Source organism: Harpegnathos saltator, unplaced genomic scaffold (assembly GCF_003227715.2).
Source record: "Harpegnathos saltator strain DR-91 unplaced genomic scaffold, Hsal_v8.6 scaffold171, whole genome shotgun sequence".
In the NCBI taxonomy this organism is placed as follows: Eukaryota; Metazoa; Arthropoda; class Insecta; order Hymenoptera; family Formicidae; genus Harpegnathos; species Harpegnathos saltator.
The window spans coordinates 1,121,250-1,139,951 of NW_020229952.1; the positions used below are offsets into that span (position 1 = coordinate 1,121,250).

Genomic DNA, 18,702 nt, shown 5'->3' on the forward strand with positions numbered 1-18,702 from the left:
AGTGGCCAAGAGCGCGAGAGGAAAGGTCGGACCTGTTCATCCCGCGACGTCCGGTCTTCGTGCTTTTGTTTCGCGCGTTACGCACCTTGCGACGGGCCTTGCGCGTCGCGTCGCGTCGCGTCGCGTCGTGTCGGACGGCCACAGGACGTGACTCGCGCGATATGTGTGTGTGTGTATCGCGTGAAAATACGCGTGGCTCTGTATGTGTGCGTGCATGCGTATGTGTGCTCCTCTCCCGTGAATCATCATCCTGTCGCGTGTCTCTATGCGCGCTCTCGTCCGAGTGGTCGAGCGACCGCGAGACGGATAGTGGCCTCGAATACGCGCCGCGCCGCGCCGCGCCGCGAGAAATCACGTTTGCACTCGGCGAGCAGCGCGAAATCGCGGATGGGCGGTCACGCTTTTTCTCAATGGATCGTGACACGAACGAGGAAAGTACCTCGCAGCTGTCGTCACATCCGAACACAACGCTCGCGCTCTGTCCTTCGGATATGATTTTGTTTCAGCCTCTTTTGTCTCTGCGAGTTTGCTCCACGACGCGGACCGCCCATCGCTGTTTCGAGCCATTTCATTCGGGGGCAGTAAATCGCTGCAGTAAATTAGGTTATCGCGAGAACTTTGTTCCGTCGGCTGTAAATTATTTATTCCCATCGAACCATTCTGTTAATTAATTTTATTTCCATCGTGCTTTGCGCCATCGAATATTTCCGCGAACTTCATGAGATAGTTGTTTGGAAATATGCGATCGCACACGGTCGCATGATTCTAATACCGATTTGGTGAATCGTGCGAAATGTCATACAGTAAAGTGATAAAAAAATATACACACATACGTATATGATAAGTGTATTACGCGGGAGAATCCGCGCAAACAATTTGCGCGACATAAAAAATATATTCGTCTCGCTATTAAACTCGACTTTGCTATTATATCACGTTTGCACGATAATGTCGCGCGAATTTGCCGATTACCATCGCTAAAGTCGCATTACGCGCGCGCATGTACGAGCGGCGCTGTTATCTTGTTTAAACTTTTCGACAAAGATAAATAAATCTCTCTCCTGCGGTATCATAATATCAACGCGTGTATCTCACGCGCGTGCATGCGCGATCGCAAATATTTTCCTTTCGGCATTATCGTATTCGGCGATCGCTCACTTGTTTTCGCCGTATTTTTTTTTTTGCGTCTCGGAGTACGTTTCACGGTCGCACAGGAAACAAAAAGAAACGAGCGATCGCTCTTCTCTTCGAGCGTATTTCGCTTTCGTGTCAGAGAGAGAGGAGATACGATGCGCGCGCGCGTCATGATTTCCGCGAAATTGCCGAGCGCGCAGGAAACGTCACCGTGGCTCGTGATTCCCCAAGTCGAAGTCGCGGAAAACGTGAATCACCCTCGTGCGATCGCGAGCGATCCTGCCGGGCGCGCGAGACTTTCTCACAGCCCTTTCGGCTGTAATCGGTCGGGTGCTGTTTCGTCGCCGTGCGTCATCCGATCGTTAGATCGTAAACGCCGCGAACTCGTCGTGTAATTTTCGCCGGGCCATCAGCTCCCATTGTCCCATCTGGAATCGATGTAGACGCTCGTACCGCGGAATCGCGGCTTGCCCTTAACCCTCCGTCGCGCGTCGCGTTTTGCCTTGAGTCGCGAGAATACGGACGATAAATCGCGCCTGATTATCGAAATCTCGCCGATTTCAGACATGCGATATTGCTAATTCTAGAGCGCGGCGGGAGCACGCCACGCGACACTTATCTCTCTTATTTTCAATGGAAACTCGCGCTTGTAACTCGCGTCGTTTCTTGCTCTGCCCGCGAATTTTTTCGCGCTGCGAACGCGAAATCACGCGACGGCGAGCTGCCGTCGCTCGCGAGCGCTTCGGAAGTCGGAGGTCCCGACGACGACGAGTTCCACGTTTCGGTGGCCGACTGGACTCTGTCCGACGATGAAATTTCATCGTGGTTACGCGACGATCGCGAAAGGATAATCGACATCGCGAGGACGCGTCGAATCGTCGTACGTGGCTCGCACGTCGCGAAGCGATATCGCGCGCGCGCGGACGCCGCGCCTTGCCTCTCTCCTTTTCTCTCCTTCCTCTGGCGCGCGCGACACGATGTGAATGGCCCTCGACGGAAGTCACAATCAGCGATCACCGCCGCGCGCTGGACGCTAGTTATACGTCGGTGCGCCTGCACGTCACTGTACTATTTACGGTTACGGAGAAGAGCAAAGAAAAGCTCCTCTCCCGCCGGCGGTGAGGTTCCTGCGCGCAGGCGGCTCATAATACCGGACGTCTGCGAGTGTAATTGATGGCGGCGGTGTCATTGTACCGTTAGCTATTAACGATATGCGAACGGGATTAAATTTATCGGCGATCGTAAAATCGTCGATTAATACGCGTTTCGGCCTCGACTTCCGCGAATCGTCGCCGCCACGAAATATCGTCGTCATCTCGCACGGTACATAGTTTCGTCGTGTTCCCAACCGGGCGATCATCCGGAAGTTCGCACGTGTAAGAATTTCGCGTGCACCGGAGCTCGCGTATTTCAAAGGATCTCTCGCGTGTGCGAGGACTTCGTAAATGTCGCCGAGGTTTCCTCTCTCTCTCTGTCTCTCCCTTCATCCATCCCTCTCTCTCTCTCTCTCTCGCTCTCGCTCTCGCTCTCTCGCTCTCTCACGTCTCCAAAGAACTTCGCGTGTGCGCCACGAGAATTCAGCATTTGTAAAGACCTCGCATGTGCAGCAGCCTCGCGTGTGTAAGCAGCTTTTATACGCAAACAGCTTCACGACGATAAGAACGTGAATATGCTTCTCGCTGGGAGCGCGCGAGCTCCTGGGTCGCCTCCGAGTATATACGACTCGCGGTGTAATATGTCGCATGAGGCGCGATATTTCTCCTCCGGAGACAGAAGCGAGACACGAGCGTCTTCTTTCTTATCGAATTTAGTTATCACCGATTTCCTCGCTGCTTTCCGCGCCAGACCCGAGTCCGCTGTTACGCGAAGAATTCCGTTCTTCTTCTTCTCCTTCTTCTCTCCCCTCCCCCCCTCCTTTCGAATTCTCTGATTAATGAAAACTTCGTGGGAAAATGGAGAGAGAGCGAGAGAGAAAAAAAATGAGAGTACGTCGCACGACAAATCCTTCCTCGAAATGTTCACTTTGGCAGGATGATAGAGAGAGAGAGAGGGAGAGAACTCGAGCGAGGAAGCTTGAGAAATCGCTGGCTCGATGAAAAAGCCGCTTTGGGACATTGCATTGTGTCCGGAATATGAAGACAGAATTAGGACGGATAGCTGACCGGGTCCGGTCATGTCATTGTCGCGTGTGCCGAATCGCAAGGACAAAAAAGTCGCGGTTTTCCTTTTGACGGAATTTTTCAATTTCTCGCCGAAAACACGCCGCGTGCGCGAGCGCACGCGCCGCGATTTTCGTCTCGAGACGTTGCGAGGCCGCGTGTCAGGACGTGTCGGAGAGCACACCTAGCTCGGGATCTGGCCGTCGCTTTTTTTCACGCGACTGGGATTATCCTGGTAATTGCACCGGGGACGATTCGTCCTCGCGTGCGGCGAAGTTTGTCGACGCTCGGGATTGCGGAATTAATTCGCGTCGTTGGCAATCCCGACGCCGACGCCGCCGCCGCCGCCGCCTCTCGAAGATCGAGCTTAGTTTAGTCCCAGTTTCTGATTTCTAACGCAATCAAGCCGATATTGCGCCCGTGGTCGTCGAAACCACGCGCCGTACTTGAGACTTCCATTATTCCTTCCCGTCCCGGTTACGCCCAGGCGACGTTTTGCGTTCAAGGTCCTCCTTGCGCGTTCAGCGAGACGCGCGAAATTCGCGAGCGCGCGCACCGAGCTTCGGCGCGATTCGCCTTCCTCCTCGGTATTTTTCTCCTTCTCTCCTCGTGTCGACGTGTTGAAAAGTTCTGCGTCAACGAAAGATACAGTATGTATATACGTGCTATGAACATACCTGAGTGATTACATCACGAGCTATTCGCGCTCGGCAGAGCACCGGAATGAGCAAGTGATAGCGAGCGCGCTTGTACTTCGATGAGATCGATTGCGTCAAACGTTGACGCTCTACATGCCTAATAAACGGATCCTTCTTTGGATACAGTCTTCAGGATATACGCACGCAGAAAAATGTTTATCGGATGAAACAAGTCTCTGGTGAAATGCGAACGATTCGGAAATTCCATTTGAAAATATCAGAATTCTGTGCCCGAGTTAGCCAAAAATCTCAATGGTTTAGACTGAATTCTGTTAACCTCAGCTGGAATTTCCGAGCCGTTTGTATTCTACCAGATAATTCTATTTCATTCAACTATACATTTTTATTCGCATGTCATCTTGTTATCGTACATATTACCCGTAGCATCTCCTTAGTAGCGAGTATTTCACGTCGTTAGCTCGTACATTTTGCTAACTGCAGCGTCACAGGTTGCAAGCCAGAATCTTATACCGGATAGAAAGTATAATCATTTGCGAAGTTGCATTAAAAGTTAATGTAACGAAGTTACATTACAATGTTTAGATTTTCTCGAGTTGCAGATCATTAGCAGAATTTAGACGGATCTTTACGACAACGCGCCGTCGCGTGTCAGAGCTCTTTCATTCGTGGCGTGCACGACATTTTCTGACCCGTTACACCGCTGAAATTCACGATGGGCGATTTTGTCGCTGATTAATTGAGGGGATTAAAACATCCCTGTCGATCAGGGGGAGCGCCTCTTTCGGCGGGGCAGACTTTTGTCGGGTCCGTGGCTGCTCGGAGCGCTAGAAAGCGCTCTTGGCTTCGTTCTTACGATGTTTAGCGAGATGAACTTTCGCGAGAATTTCGGGAGCAGGTCGCAGGGGGCGCGCGGGGATCCTCAGGGAATTCGGAATTCCCGGAGATCAAGGGGGATCTTACCTCCGGGGGTTATTCCGTATTCAGAGATATAGGTGGTCGCCGCAAAACTTCCCACTCGGCATTCCTGGCACAACCGCGCTATTCGACTCCGCCCGGAGGAGCAGAAGGGTTTACCGTTTGTACATGCGAGCGTTCGCGATAGTTCGTCGTCGCGACGTCGCGCTGGCCTTTTCCAGATTTCGAGCTTTCGCATTGCGCTACCACGAATACTCGCCCGCGTCCTTGTCTGCGAAAAACAGGTCGGCAATTCAGCCAATGGCGTGCAATAAATTTATAAAAGAATCGGTAAATTTATCTATCGGCTCTCTCTCTCTCTCTCTCTCTTTTTTTGCTCGAAACTTGAGGAAATAAAATAGTCTAAAAACGATCGCAGAACAAAGAGTCCTAACATACGATACAACTGTGCAAGGTAATAACTTTACGAGAAATGTTTCCTTTGTGAGAAACGGAAAGCTGTCAATAATAAAAAAAAAAAATCTAATGCGGAACAAAAACTTAAAAGTTATACTTTTATGGCCCGAGAAGAATTTATGCATTTATTTCAGAGTCATATTTGAATTTCCTTCAACGTTTTCCACCGGATAAATTACAGGTCGCGGTTCAGTAAAATATTAAAATGAATGAAAGGATGAAAGTTGTAATGTAAATTATTTTTGGAATATTTTTCACAGAATTAAACACTTCTTGCTCTCTCTCTCTCTCTCTCTCTCTCTCTCCTTCGTAATTGTCTGTTTTTAGCGAGCTTTTTGGCTTAAAAAATTCAATATCGGATTTCATATTCGGAGCTAAGGAAGAGAATCTTGAGAATTTCGAATAGACATTAAAACTGTTAAGATTATATACACTCACACACACACACACACACTCAGACATAGGAGACCTTGGAATTTACGTCATAATTCGATGTATCATTTCTGTTGCGTATCCTCCCTACGTTCCACAGACGTCATATTTTCCTGTGTTCGCCAATGCGCGCACCATTTTCGCGAAAGACACGTTCGTTCTTCACCGTCTTGCTCCCGAATCGAGCGATCCGATTGTACGACGGTAGAAGAACGAGCGGGAAGACAAAGATGGAATCGCAGGATATACCGGAGTCCAGGTAGACGAGGTTTCGTTGTCGCGGTGATAGACGATCGTGGGCTATCGAGGAGTCGCCGATCGCGGCGAGGAGGATGAATTGGAGGGTTCCTGGAAACGAGCCAAATGCCTACTTCGAATCAGCTCAACAAGGCGACACGCGAAACTCCGGGCTCCGTTTAATCAACAGCTGATTTACGCTCCGTTAGAGTGGGCGTGTAAACTTCTGAGTAAACACGCGCCGCGTAACTAGCCAGAGCCTTGTCTCGCAGATCCGGCGATGATGAAAAGTATCGTTTGATTTGTTTGGTATCCGAACTTTCCTCTCTTTCTCTCACTCTGAGGCCCTGGCGGCCTCCATCGTGGATCGAAGTGACTCGGTTATCTCCAGCCGTTAAAAATACATCTTTCAATTAAGATAAGCTGGAAAGCCGATCTCAGGTACTGCGCACTCGCGTGTACAAAATTGAATAACTTGATAATTATCACGAGATATACACTCAGTTCCGAGTAATATACAAATTAGAAAGCAATTGCCCTTAATGCGGTAGACGGTTACGGTTCGAAGACCCCGAAGACGCGAATTTCCCCGCACTTACCCCTCCGCGTTATCGTCGCCGCTAAGAGTTGTTCGGTCTTCCCGCACTCGAGCGTGGCTATCAGCGTGCCGCGCTCGTGTTGATAATAAACTTGAATCGATCGGAAAGTAACAAGTTTAATTAATCAGGCATCTTTGTACGATCGCGTTTACGTAACACCTCGCGCGTTAATCACCTTGCAACTTCATCGTCGTTCATGGTCGTGAGAAAAATATGACAGACTCGCGGCACACGCGAGTCTCACTATACTTTTCCTCACGCACACCTGCGTGCGTCCGCGATTACTCTCGTTGGATGCCGATCTATTCGCGGATAATCGCGTCACAGCCTGCATTCGTTATGCATGCCGGCATAACGGTAACGCCGGTGTTCGAAGGCGAGGTGCTCGCAAGAAAATCCAAATGTTCACGTCGCCATCGCTATTCTACTTATTCGCTCCGAAGTTTGTAATAAACGCGTGTACGGGGTGCCCGTGAACTCGTTCTCTCTTTACCGTAAAGATTAATTCATGAGAATGTGGCATAACTGCGAGATATTATTGTCGAGAGCGAGAAACAGAGATATCAAGTAGAAAAGTTTGTGCGAACGCAATACCGTACGGTTCTATTGTTCTGGTTGTTTTACAGGGAAAAAAAGGAGGGAAGAGAGACAGAGAACGGTTAGGAAAGTCACACACGTCAGAATAGAATATAATAATACGGATAATATAAAAATACGGATGTGAGATGCACAATGAATGTGAACCGTAAAATGTTGATTCGTAGAATTAAACTCATTTACACGAGTTAGAACTGTGAAAAGATATGTTTTTATTGCTTGATGTTAAATAGTTCAGGCACTCTCATTGTGGCGTCAATGCCGCGGCATTGAACTATTCACGCAACGTTTCTTTTTTAATTGAGCCTCCAGTATTCACACACACACACACACACACACACACACACACACACACACATTTCCCGAGAACATCCGGTGAGTTTAGAGTTGACGTTTGTACGTATTTATGTTGATTACGTCGCGATGTATCGTTCTACCGTTTTCTAATATTTCCAAGCTCGATTATTCGTTCGACTGCAATCGTAAAAGGCAATTTTTTTTTCACCAGACGGATTTCCGCTTTGAGCGATTAAGATTAAACTATCTCGGTTAAGATTAAGCTATCTCGGAATATTCCGTCGGGTTAGGTCACTAGCTATTTTTCTTATCATGGAAATTCCTCGAACGAGATACAAAGGATTTGTCGAAATGTTTCTCTATTCCTCGTTTCTAACCAAGCTCTGAGCCAAGATGGAAGATGGTATTGTGTTGATATTAATATCAAGAATTGACGAACAGGAAATGTCAAGGACTATCGCACATATTTTCATTCATCGAACGTGCCATGAGATAAGCAACGATATCGCGCGAGGAGGTTAAATCTGCGAGCTGCTTATTTCACTCGGGAATTAATCGTAGCGACTCATTGGTCAGCCAGTTGTAATGAATGCATACGATACGCATGGCGTGTTATAATTATCTCATTCTTGGAATTCCACTTTACTGCGCTGAAGCGAAGTTGTTATCTTTAGTCGACATTTTTGTAACGCTGCTACAGCGGGATACCATGGTGACTGATGATTCATACCGCCGCCATGTCATATCGATAATTTGGCGTCGTGGGTTGTAAAGTAGTTTTCCGTAGATTGTACTCATTATTACGTTTTACTAATTACGTTTTACAATTGTTATCTTAACGCTCTTCGCCAAATGTGCTTCCGACTTTGTCGTATTTTTCGCGGCTCCGCAGTTACATGAAGCGTGCAAAATTACTCGAACGTACTTGAAGTCAACAATCAACGCGAAGTTGGTATTGCGAGGAAGCTCTCGCGGGAATGTAAATTTGCGCGAATAGAATCTGGCGACACGATGCCGACGTGTTCATTGCAGCGCGAATTTCGCTTCTAGAATTCAATTAAAATATTAAACATCGTTAATTCGTCGTTACAGCAGGTAGTCTCGGGTTTCGGAGAATATACTTGTTATTTGTTTCAATCGCAGCTAACAATGTAGCCTTACAGGCGGTCTGCATTCAGCTAAGTTTTCATACGACGTGAAATGTGTTGATGATACAGTCGATACTCTTTGTCATATTTAATACGTAAATATACGTCGCATTGCTGCGGAGAGAATTGCTTTGAAGAAAACACTAGAAAAATACGGTACAGAGTCAACGTTGAAAATTAGGTATATTCATGAGTGTAATTATAAACATTGCACCGTACACAGCATGATTACTCTCTTGAATGTTAAATAGTGGACGAGTGCTCTTGCTTGCGGGTGCTTGAAGTAAGGAATGGACTACTTAGCGAATTGAATCCCCCCGACCGTGGTTACAGGATTAATAGGAAAGCCACGAGGGCTTTTTTCGCCGGGAAACGTTCGTTTTTCGGGAACAGGACAAGCTCATTACATCGTGCTTGCCACCCCCTATCGGGGTGGGTAAAAACGTACCGTCAGCTTCGGGAGTCCGCATTAGCAATGCTAAGATCGCGCTCGAACGCTCGCGCGCTCCGATCTCTTCTTTTTGTCGATCTCGACACTTTCTCCTACGAGGATTCCTCGCGTCTTAACGTTATAACGGCCACCTCGGGGGTTTAATGGCCCGTGGATAATACTCAAAAGTTTCGCGTGAGCCTCCGTAGGCTATCTGGCCGATGTAAATCCCGTCTCTATCTCGTAATCGAAATCCATGCCGGCGGCGCTCTCCTCCCCCCCCCCTGCGCACCCTCGCGACGAGGATCCTTTGTTCTCGACTTAAATCCCCGAGTGTAACCGAGAACCCCCATGGTCTACGGAGCTCCCACGGGAACCGGGGGCTGAGAGGGAGATGTTACCGACACTTTATATACCTACATCTCGCCGGTATCCCACATCAAGGGAACCGAGTCGTTAGAGGGTAAAGGTTACCGAGTCTTATCCCTGAAGACTCTTCACGATACGTTCGATTACTCGCGCATTCTTCAAACTTTCCGTCTGTCCCTGGTCCGTGGACTTCTCCTCGGCTGGGACACGCCGAGACAAATTACCGCCGCGTCCGCGGATCCGGAAATATTGGCAAACGCGACGGAACGCGAGTCCACCGATAGTTTAAAAGTACATCGCGCTCGCGTGACGAATAATTCTCGTGTTTACACGTACGCGTGTGCGTATGGTTGCGTGCAAACGTAGAATTCTCGTCCCGGCCGGTCCCGCCGTGCGCCCGCCGTTACTATTAATTAACTGCCGGTAATTAAATACTATATTTCCTATTATTAATATTGCCTTACGTTTAATAATATCTAAATAGTATCCTATTATACCGACGTATTAATCTCGTCTGTTTAACGATAAATATTTGCAGCAACTAATTATCAAAGCGAGTAATGTATTTGTCCACGTTAAATAGCCAATTAACGGCAAACACCCGATTTTACGATCGTTCGCAACTTAATATTTGCTGTCGATTAGTCGATCGGCTCGGTTTTTCGCGCGGCGGCGATCGATTTTGCCGCTGGCGAGCACCCTCATCGGTGTCGATCCCCTGTTATCAAGTCGTCGAATTTATATATATATATATATATATCTCTCTCTCTCCCTCTCGCTTTCCGCCGATATTCAAACACACACTTGTCGCGTCTGTGCGAGTCCTATAAACTGCGGGTTATCGAGCGGGGTTGATTGAGGCGGGTTAATTCTCGGTATCCATACATCGAATGCCGCATAAGCAGCCGGCGGAGTGCCGCAAACACGGACGAAGGTGTTGTTCTACCGCAGCTGGAGTCACCGGGGCATTGTAAATTTCCCGTACGTGCCGTCCGGGCGAAACGAGCCACCCTTCCAGCCAGCCAGCCGGCCTCGGTACGCCAAGCTGGAAAACAACCCCTGACGTATCGGTCGCGCAAAATGGTACCCACGGTAATTTCGGCGTGTGTGGCGAGCGAACCGCGCGTCCCGCATCGACCCTTCTCTTCTTTCGTTTCTCTTTAACCCTCGTCTTACCGCGACTAAATTTCGGGCAACGTTAAGCGCCGCGTTCGACCGCCACTTCGAGCGTTGATGTATTGACACGTTCCTAAGCGGGAAAATGCCGGCAGCGTTCTATCCTTCGTTGCGTGTCCGTATGATGATGACGATAACGAAAAGACACATGGTGATGAATTATTTATTAATGTTAGCCGGTAATGTCGTCTTGTATTCTTCTGTCAACGACCCTCATCTCGCCACTCTCGAGAGATCACGAACGTTTGTCGAATTAATTAAATCGCGATCGATGGCTCGCTTCATGTGTCGATGCTTGTTTGAAACTTGTTTGCTCGGAACGATCGCCGGGTGACTGGACAGTGTAAACGCATTTTTGCCTCCTCGGTTATCCGCCGTTCTCTCACCGCGTCCTGGCTCCGGCGATACCGTGAAGCAATAAATTGACCGTTCCTTCCTTCCTTCCTTCCTCCCGCCCGCCCTCCCTCCCTCCCTCCCTCCTTCTCGCTTGTCCTTTTCGCGCCGGATCGTCCTGAGGGCCTTTATTACCGGCTCGTTATAGCGCTCGCGCTTTCGTTAATGCTCGCGAGAAAGAAAGCGGCCGGGGAAAACCGCCTGGCGAAGGCGGGCGAATTGTAGGTGGCTCGTGGAAGAGCGAACGGGAGAACCCATCCAGCCGCGCGCTGTTATGTCGGCGCGCGCGTAATTAAGTTGAAAAGTTTCGTGTCCGGAGTCGCCCATCGGCGAGGCTCATCGGGGCGAGGCGCGGACGGGGGGCTGAGCTTTCGAGAGAGCGGCGCAAAATCGCGTTCGTTTAACGTGCCAGTAGTTCGAGGGCGCCGTGTAATTTTGCGGGCGCCTTGCCAGCTACGTAGCTGACACGCACGTGTATGCGTGTAACTCGTCGACGTGCACTCACGTTGCGCGCTCCGGTCCACCCGGACGAATTTCTGATCGCGTTATCGACGACGCCGGTAACGGACGAATTCGCTGCGACGAACTGTGCGGAAAGTCCATCGTCAGCGGATATCACGAGCACCTCACGCTAATAAGCTCGCTAATAAGTCGCGCATTTCGCCGCGCGACGCTCGAACGCGTGTAGTTTGACGAGTGAATTTTTACTTGCACGAACACTCGCGAGAGGGCGAGTACGCGGAAAGGAAGAACGAAGAAAAACGCGAAGAACTATCGGAGAAACGTAGGCAAAGCGATATGCTTTAGCAATAACAGCCGTTCATTACCTATGTGAAGCTGGCCCCTCATTATCAAAATTTGAAAAAAATTAGTAGAGTTCTAGTTTGCCCCCCGAGGAGTTCTAGAGTTCTCAATCGGTTTTGCGAAATAGTTCTGGCGTTTTAAGCAGTCAGAAAGGCAATTGAAAAAAAAGGGGGGCCAACTTTACAAAACCGTCCACTTTAGCGAGCTAGAACTCTTTCATTTCCGCTCGAATCGATTCAAGTCATAAGGAAAATCGATAGAACTCTTCAAGGGAGGGGAGGGGGACCACCAGAACTCTAAAGAAACTGATCGATTTTTGAAAAGAAATTTTCTCCTAATTGGACTTAGAAAATTCGGCATCGACGATACTCTGATGAGCTAGAATTCTTTCATTTCCGCTCGAATCGATTCAAGTCGTAAGGAAAATCGATAGAACTCTTCAAGGGGGGGCCGTCAGAACTCTAAAGAAACTGATCGATTTTCGAGAACAATTTCTAAGTCCAATTAGGAGAAAATTTTCTAAAACCGATTGAGAACTCTAGAACTCTTCGGGGGGCAACTAGAACTCTAATTCATTTTTTTTTTTCTTCAAATTTTGATAATGAGAGGGGCCAGCTTCACATAAGTCCGTTCACTTTGAGTCGACGTAGGATTCGAAGGGCTTGATGAGAGCACAGGCGAGTCTCTATGGTGCCGATGATCGTCCAAAAATAATTAATTACTCTTTAGGTACTCTTTAGGCAGAGCGCACTCTCGATGTATATACATGTATATACCGGGTGACGTTAAATCCGGGTAAGCACGGGGATGAGAGATATAATTGCGCCCGAAGCGCGGGGCTTATCTCCGAGCGATCGATCGGTCGCGCAGACAGCCGCTGGTAACTGCGTAACAAAAGTACGCGCGGCTCGGTATAATGACCACATCGCAATAAATTTATCGCGTGGTATTTATCGTTTTCCCGCTAGACACTGCGCGGCTCGATATCCGTTCTGTCGTTCTGTCGCGATCAATTGCGATACGCGCGAGTAAGTACAGCGGCGCTGTACTTTGTCCCTCGCGCGATAGCAACAAAGACGAATAAAGGCGAGCATTCGGTTATCTGAGATAACGCGCGCGCGTTTTACGCATGTTAATTATATCGCGTCGTACAACGCTCGCGGCTCTATTCGCGGTTATTCTTCGAAAGGTCCGCCGATTGGGAGGAGGGGGGCGCGCGGACAGAGGAGATGAAACGAGCATTAATTTCTATCAAATATACACGCGGCGAGTTAATTCCGTTCATTCGCCGTGTTCGCTCGGAAATTGCCCGGGAGTTGCTAATGACAGAAGGAACAGTTGGTTAATTTATATCAATTACGGGAAAGTTAAGAGTTAATCCTCTTCAATCATGTTAAACTTCCGCCGGCACCCGGGTGTATTTGTCTTCGAACTCAAACACGAGTTCTCCCTCCGTTATCTTCCGGCAATGCGAAACATATTGGAACTAACAAATCGGCGTCTTCTCGCTCGACCAGAGCCTGTTTTTCTCTTATGTCGCGCGCGCGTTCTCCGCGATCGCCGCGCAACCGGAAGCTCGCAGGGCCGCGGTCGTCGATAAAGAGAAGTGAAATGCGCGACACCGGGAATCGCGTTGCGGTTAATGCGAATTCCAATAAGCGACGGGGAAAACGTCGTTTTAGCGCGACGTCTTTGCCGCGGACGCGAGATGGCGGATGTTAGTCGACATTCTCCTACGTTCCAGCAGCCGGAAAGTCGCTGAAATTGCCTTGTTTTATCGAGTTTTACTGTCTCTTGTCGAGATAAAGCGTTAAAATGTACGGGACGAGCTATGACCGCTGCCCTAAATTCGCTCTCTGACCTTCTTCGCTGCCAATCGAGCGTTACGGTCCAGCATCCAGCACGATAGTTTCGGCCACGCTCTATTTCGGAGTAAATATATTTATCTTTGTATTTTATTTACGTTATTACGGCGCAAGTTTGTTTTGCAGTTATTCGCTGTTTACGCGTAGCAACGGTAGCAAGCAATGGGGAGTTTCGTCCAACTTTCGCGGGGAACATTGCATCACGTACGGACATTCGCGTTGCGATGACGCGTCGCTTCTAATGTCGAGTCAAATACGGCGTCTTTGCAAGAAAAGAAACTCGACAGGATGAAAAATTTGCCGCTCGCACGGAACGAGCGTATCGGGCGCGCGCGCGCGCGCGACGTATCCGATAAATTTATAAAATACAACCGCATTAATACGTAGCGCGTCCTTTATATTATATAACGTTCAACTGGAAAATACGCTGCTGCCGCGCGCGGTTTAAAGTGTATTAGCGTGCGTTACGCATCAGCGTACGTCATGAAATGATTTGAAAGCCGGCGCTGTTATTGATGCATTATCTCGCGTATCGCAGGCACGCGCGCGTTGAATATTCCTCAATAGTGCAAATCCGAATTATTTATTGATCAATGCGGAAATTGAAGAAGCCGGTGAGCTGTACTCGATTTATCTCTCTCGCTTCTCCCTCTCGCTTTGCGGCCGTGCAGTTTGTTTTATCGTGTTATCGCGCGTCCATCTCGCTCATCGATACGCGACGCATATTACATTTTATCGTGCGCGGAACGAGGGCGGAGCATGAAACATTGTCGCGTATGCAACTCGCGTAGACACTGAGGAACGAATTTTCCGAACCTTGATGCAATATCTTTTCTCCTTCTGTCTTCTCTTTTTCTCTTTTACTCCCTCTTCCAGCGCTGTTTCATCATCGCGCGCGCGTGCAATAATCTCGAGTTCGCTTTTTTCGCCGTTGGAGCACGAACCTCGGTGAAGCAACAAAACCGACGTGCTTTGCACAACAGGTACGCATCGAGCACCATAAAGTTTCGGCTTAACGTCTGCTGTTCGTTGTCGCGCTGTCTGAGCAACGGCCGCAGGAGCAGCGGCGCAGATAAAGGCTGAAAATATGTTCGGATTTGGAAAGGATGCTCGTATACTTTTGTATCGCGCTTCTGTATTACTCCCGTCTAACTGAATAAATCATCGAGCTCGTGTTCGCGAGAGCGAGAGAAAGAGAGAGAGAGAGAGAGAGAGAGAGAGAGAGAGTTGTGTGTATTTCAGGTCATGTGTATAGATATACGTTGGCTTCCGCAAAGCGAGTCTCGCTCCGATTACCGCGGTGGTGCCGATCTATTAGAAAGCGCGCGGTGGAATTAGTCGTCGTTCTCTTGTACCGCATGTAATTAATTGGTCCTTTTACTACGATCGGAGTGACTAAGAATATTGTTAACGAAAGAGACCGCGTTCAGGGTTTCCTTACCTTTAATAATAAAATTACCCGGCAACAGACCTCTCTCTCTCTCTCTCTCTCTCTCCTTCGTCGTATCTTGATCCAAAGTAAATAGGATTTTGTCTCTCTTGTACATCGGCCTAATACGGCTCTTAGTACTTATTTTGAGGTACAATCATAGGACCGGGATTTCCAATTAACCGATTTCAGACGTCCACACTGGTCAAGCTCTCAAAGGCTTTGAGCCCTGTCTTGTTCTGCCTTGCCTCGTCCTGTCCTGTCTTGTCTCGTCTTGTCTCGAATCAGTCCTGGAGCCGGAGTAGTCGCTTCAGGCTCGATAATACGATTCGCGGACAAAGGATACGTGTCGCCTTTGTCCTCCTAATTGGACTCTATTCTTCTGTCTCCTTTGCTACCTTTCCGACGGAGATGTCTCACTCTTCCCGCCCGTCGTTTTGTCTCGTGCCTCCCTTTGGCTTTCCACACCTCAGAGTTCCCGTAATAGTCAGGAAGCTCCGTAATTTCCATGCCTGACCGGGTGATCGTCGCGACGCGCGGTTTGTTTGTTCGACGATGGCTGCGGCACCCGCAGTGCGTCGCGCACACGCAAATGCGCGCGCGAGATCCTTTGCTCTTGCAGTATTGCTGAGTTATTTGTTCTTCTCGTCGCGTCGCTTAATCGTACTTTGCGCCGCTCTGCAAAACGAGCCGAGCATCAGAGGAGAAACGATAAGCCTTTATGTAATCTTATTTACTTCAAATTAAAATACGACGGCGAGAGACTTTGCTTCCACGTAATTTTATTGTTCTTCTCGCTGGAGCGGCAACGCAATTAATTAATTAACCGTGGAACATCAACAGCCGTGGAACACGCGTCGCGTCGCGACGCTCGGAGGAACGCAGTGTCTAAATCTGACCGGATTTCAAGAGTCACTCGCGTCTGCTTCTTCTTTAAGTCAATCCTTTGCGAGCGCGCGTGCGAATCGAAAACGCGACGAGTCGCGTGTCCCTAATTTCCCGCGTAATGCAAGATTACAGGCGGCGTGTACGAACGATGCCGATGCCGAAGAGGCTCTCTCGAGTTCGTGCCGTTTTAATATGAAATGAAGCTCCATCGTTAAATATGCATTTGTTTAACACGCATATTTTTCCGCTCGCGCGTTCTCGCTACGACGCAAAGCGAACGACTTTTGTGCGCGCGCGACAGAGAGAGAGAGAGAGAGAGAGAGAGAGGGAGTGAGGGAGGAGGGAGAGAGCACACCTGCGCAGTTAATTCCACCTTCCTTTGTTTCTCGCATGTATGCGCGCGCGTACGCGAAAGTCTATATTTTAATTACGAGCGTAATTCGATATCGAATGCGCTCGCGTTTTACACTGCTCAAACGACGGCGCACCGTGCGCGAACGCGCGCGCGCGCGCGCGCGCATCGATTTATTTATAACACACCGAAAATTCATTTCTAGAGCGATGCGCTCGGCTCTCGGTCGCATCGTGTTTTTTGGCGTGCAACTCGGCGGATTGCTGTAAAACACTCCGAATGATGGCGGCGATCGGGGGTGAGCGAGATCGATGGGTTATTCGATTTCAGAATACGACTGGCAGGCAGGCAGAGAAGGGGGAGGGGGAGAGGAGAAGGCTAGCCGGGCTGGCGCTCGTGTGCCACGGGCAGGCTGCATTTAATTAAATCCTGGTTTTCCTCTCGCTTCTACAATTCGCCTTTTCCCGTCTCCGGCCGAGTCGACTCGGTCGTCTCGCCGTGCAGCGGCATGTAGCAGCGGTCTGCATAAATTCGTGAAACGGTTCCCGAAGAGAGCTCACCTTGCTCCGTCCCGCACGTTTCTTTCCACAATTAGCCCTCGCGAATCTCGGCCGTTTGGCGCCACTCGATACTCGGATATTGCCGCTGTAATGTGCAGCCTGCGATAATTCGATTTCTCGATGACTACACGCGTTGCACTCTCGCACGCTCAAGAGGCACGACGATTGTTCTCTCTTGAGAGATAATTTCACGTTTCCTTCTCGATACACGAATCACACGCTGCCTGGCGATTCGTCTCACTCTTCGTCCGCGATACAGATCGAGGATATGGTCAGTTCAGAGCGGTCTGCGGAAGAAAGTTTCAAAAATCCGCCGAAACAAGCGCGCGCGCGCGCGCGCGCGGAGTCGCGAAAAGGCATGTGCGCGTTCGTTAATATCACTTGAATGTCGCTCTCGTGTTATTTTAATGTTATTTCAGAGCGGCGGCCTGCAGCGAGCTGTGCCGCCGCCGGGGCTTCTCTCGATCGATCAATAACCCGCGCTGCAGGGACGCGAATATCATGAACGTATCATCCACTTTTATGTGTCGCGAGTGTCTCTTCATTACCACCGCGCGTGCACGCGCGCTCGTTGGAGACAAACAAATGCGAAACGATTTAAATACGCAATTTGCATAGTCTCGTGTTTATCGCGCAAATTGTCCTCGTTTGATATTGAATACGACGCGCGGCGAGCCGCGCGCGTGTCGTTATGTGGAAGAAACCTTGTAATTACCGCAATTTATGCGCGCATTACCGCGGCATACGGCCTTCTCTGCCCCCGGCTGGGGAATTTTCGCATAACAAAGTTTGGCGTTTCCGCGTTGACGCTCCGCGTATTCGGCATTGCGGCGCGTACGCAATTTTAGCAATTCATTCGGAGCGTGTACGCGCGCCCGTGTGTGTGCGCGCGCGCGCGTGCGTGCGTGTGTGCGTGAGTCGCGATCTCTGGCCCGCATTTCAATTCCGCGAGAGACCATCCGACTTAACGAGCTCCTTTATTCGGTGAGACATCGATTTTGGTCTTGACACCAAACCCGACCTTACAAATCTCGCCTCTCGACAAGCGCGCGCTCGTCCGTGTATTTCGCCGCGCGACAAGAAAATTTACATCCAGACGTGCGAACTTTTCCATTCGGCCGTCTCGATGCGAGCTACCGCGGACAAATTGCACGCCTGTAAATCCACACGAATTATTCACCTTGTCAACGTTTATTGTCTCGCGCGATGCATTTTGTACGATACACACCGTAGATTGACTCGATGAATAAGCAAGGATACGGCAAATAATATATAGATAAAGAAACGTCCTGCAAACACCTTTTTTTACCGATGTCCCGCGGATAAGGAAAGAAAGATTCTTCACTCTCGCACATGACAACGACGAGACAATAGTTTCGCGTCGGTCGATGAATTTCGTAATGTACGCGGGTACAAGACGTTCAGGTAGGTGGAAACGAGTCAGGTGGCTTCTTCCGCCAAAATCCGATCTGCGTTCTTCGATGCTGTTGTTCGTTCGCTGTTATTACAGATCACCTCGCTCGCGACGTGCGTCAAATATTTTTCACATCGACGCGTCAAAAATGTCGGACACGTAGATTCTTTCGTTCGTACGCGGGCTCCGAAAGCGAGCCGGCGCGGCGCGAGAGCGTGGAAAACCGCACGCGCCTACGGAAAATCAATAGCGCAGCCTCCGCGCAGCCCCGGTACGACGGTTTCGCGTTCTTCGTTCCGGAAAACCATCTTCGGACCGGCACGTTTACGAGAAATCGTCCTGCAATTTCGCCGCCATACCCGCCCCGAGACCGACTTCTGCCGCGATTT

The 18,702-nt window shown here is 49.4% G+C and overlaps 1 protein-coding gene across 5 annotated transcripts in view; it reads left to right on the top strand.

Annotated features, from left to right (window-relative positions):
- Positions 1–18,702, top strand: part of kuz (zinc-dependent metalloprotease kuz) — a 134,639-nt gene that overhangs the window by 1,137 nt on the left and 114,800 nt on the right. The gene's annotated exons all lie outside the window — the stretch shown is intronic.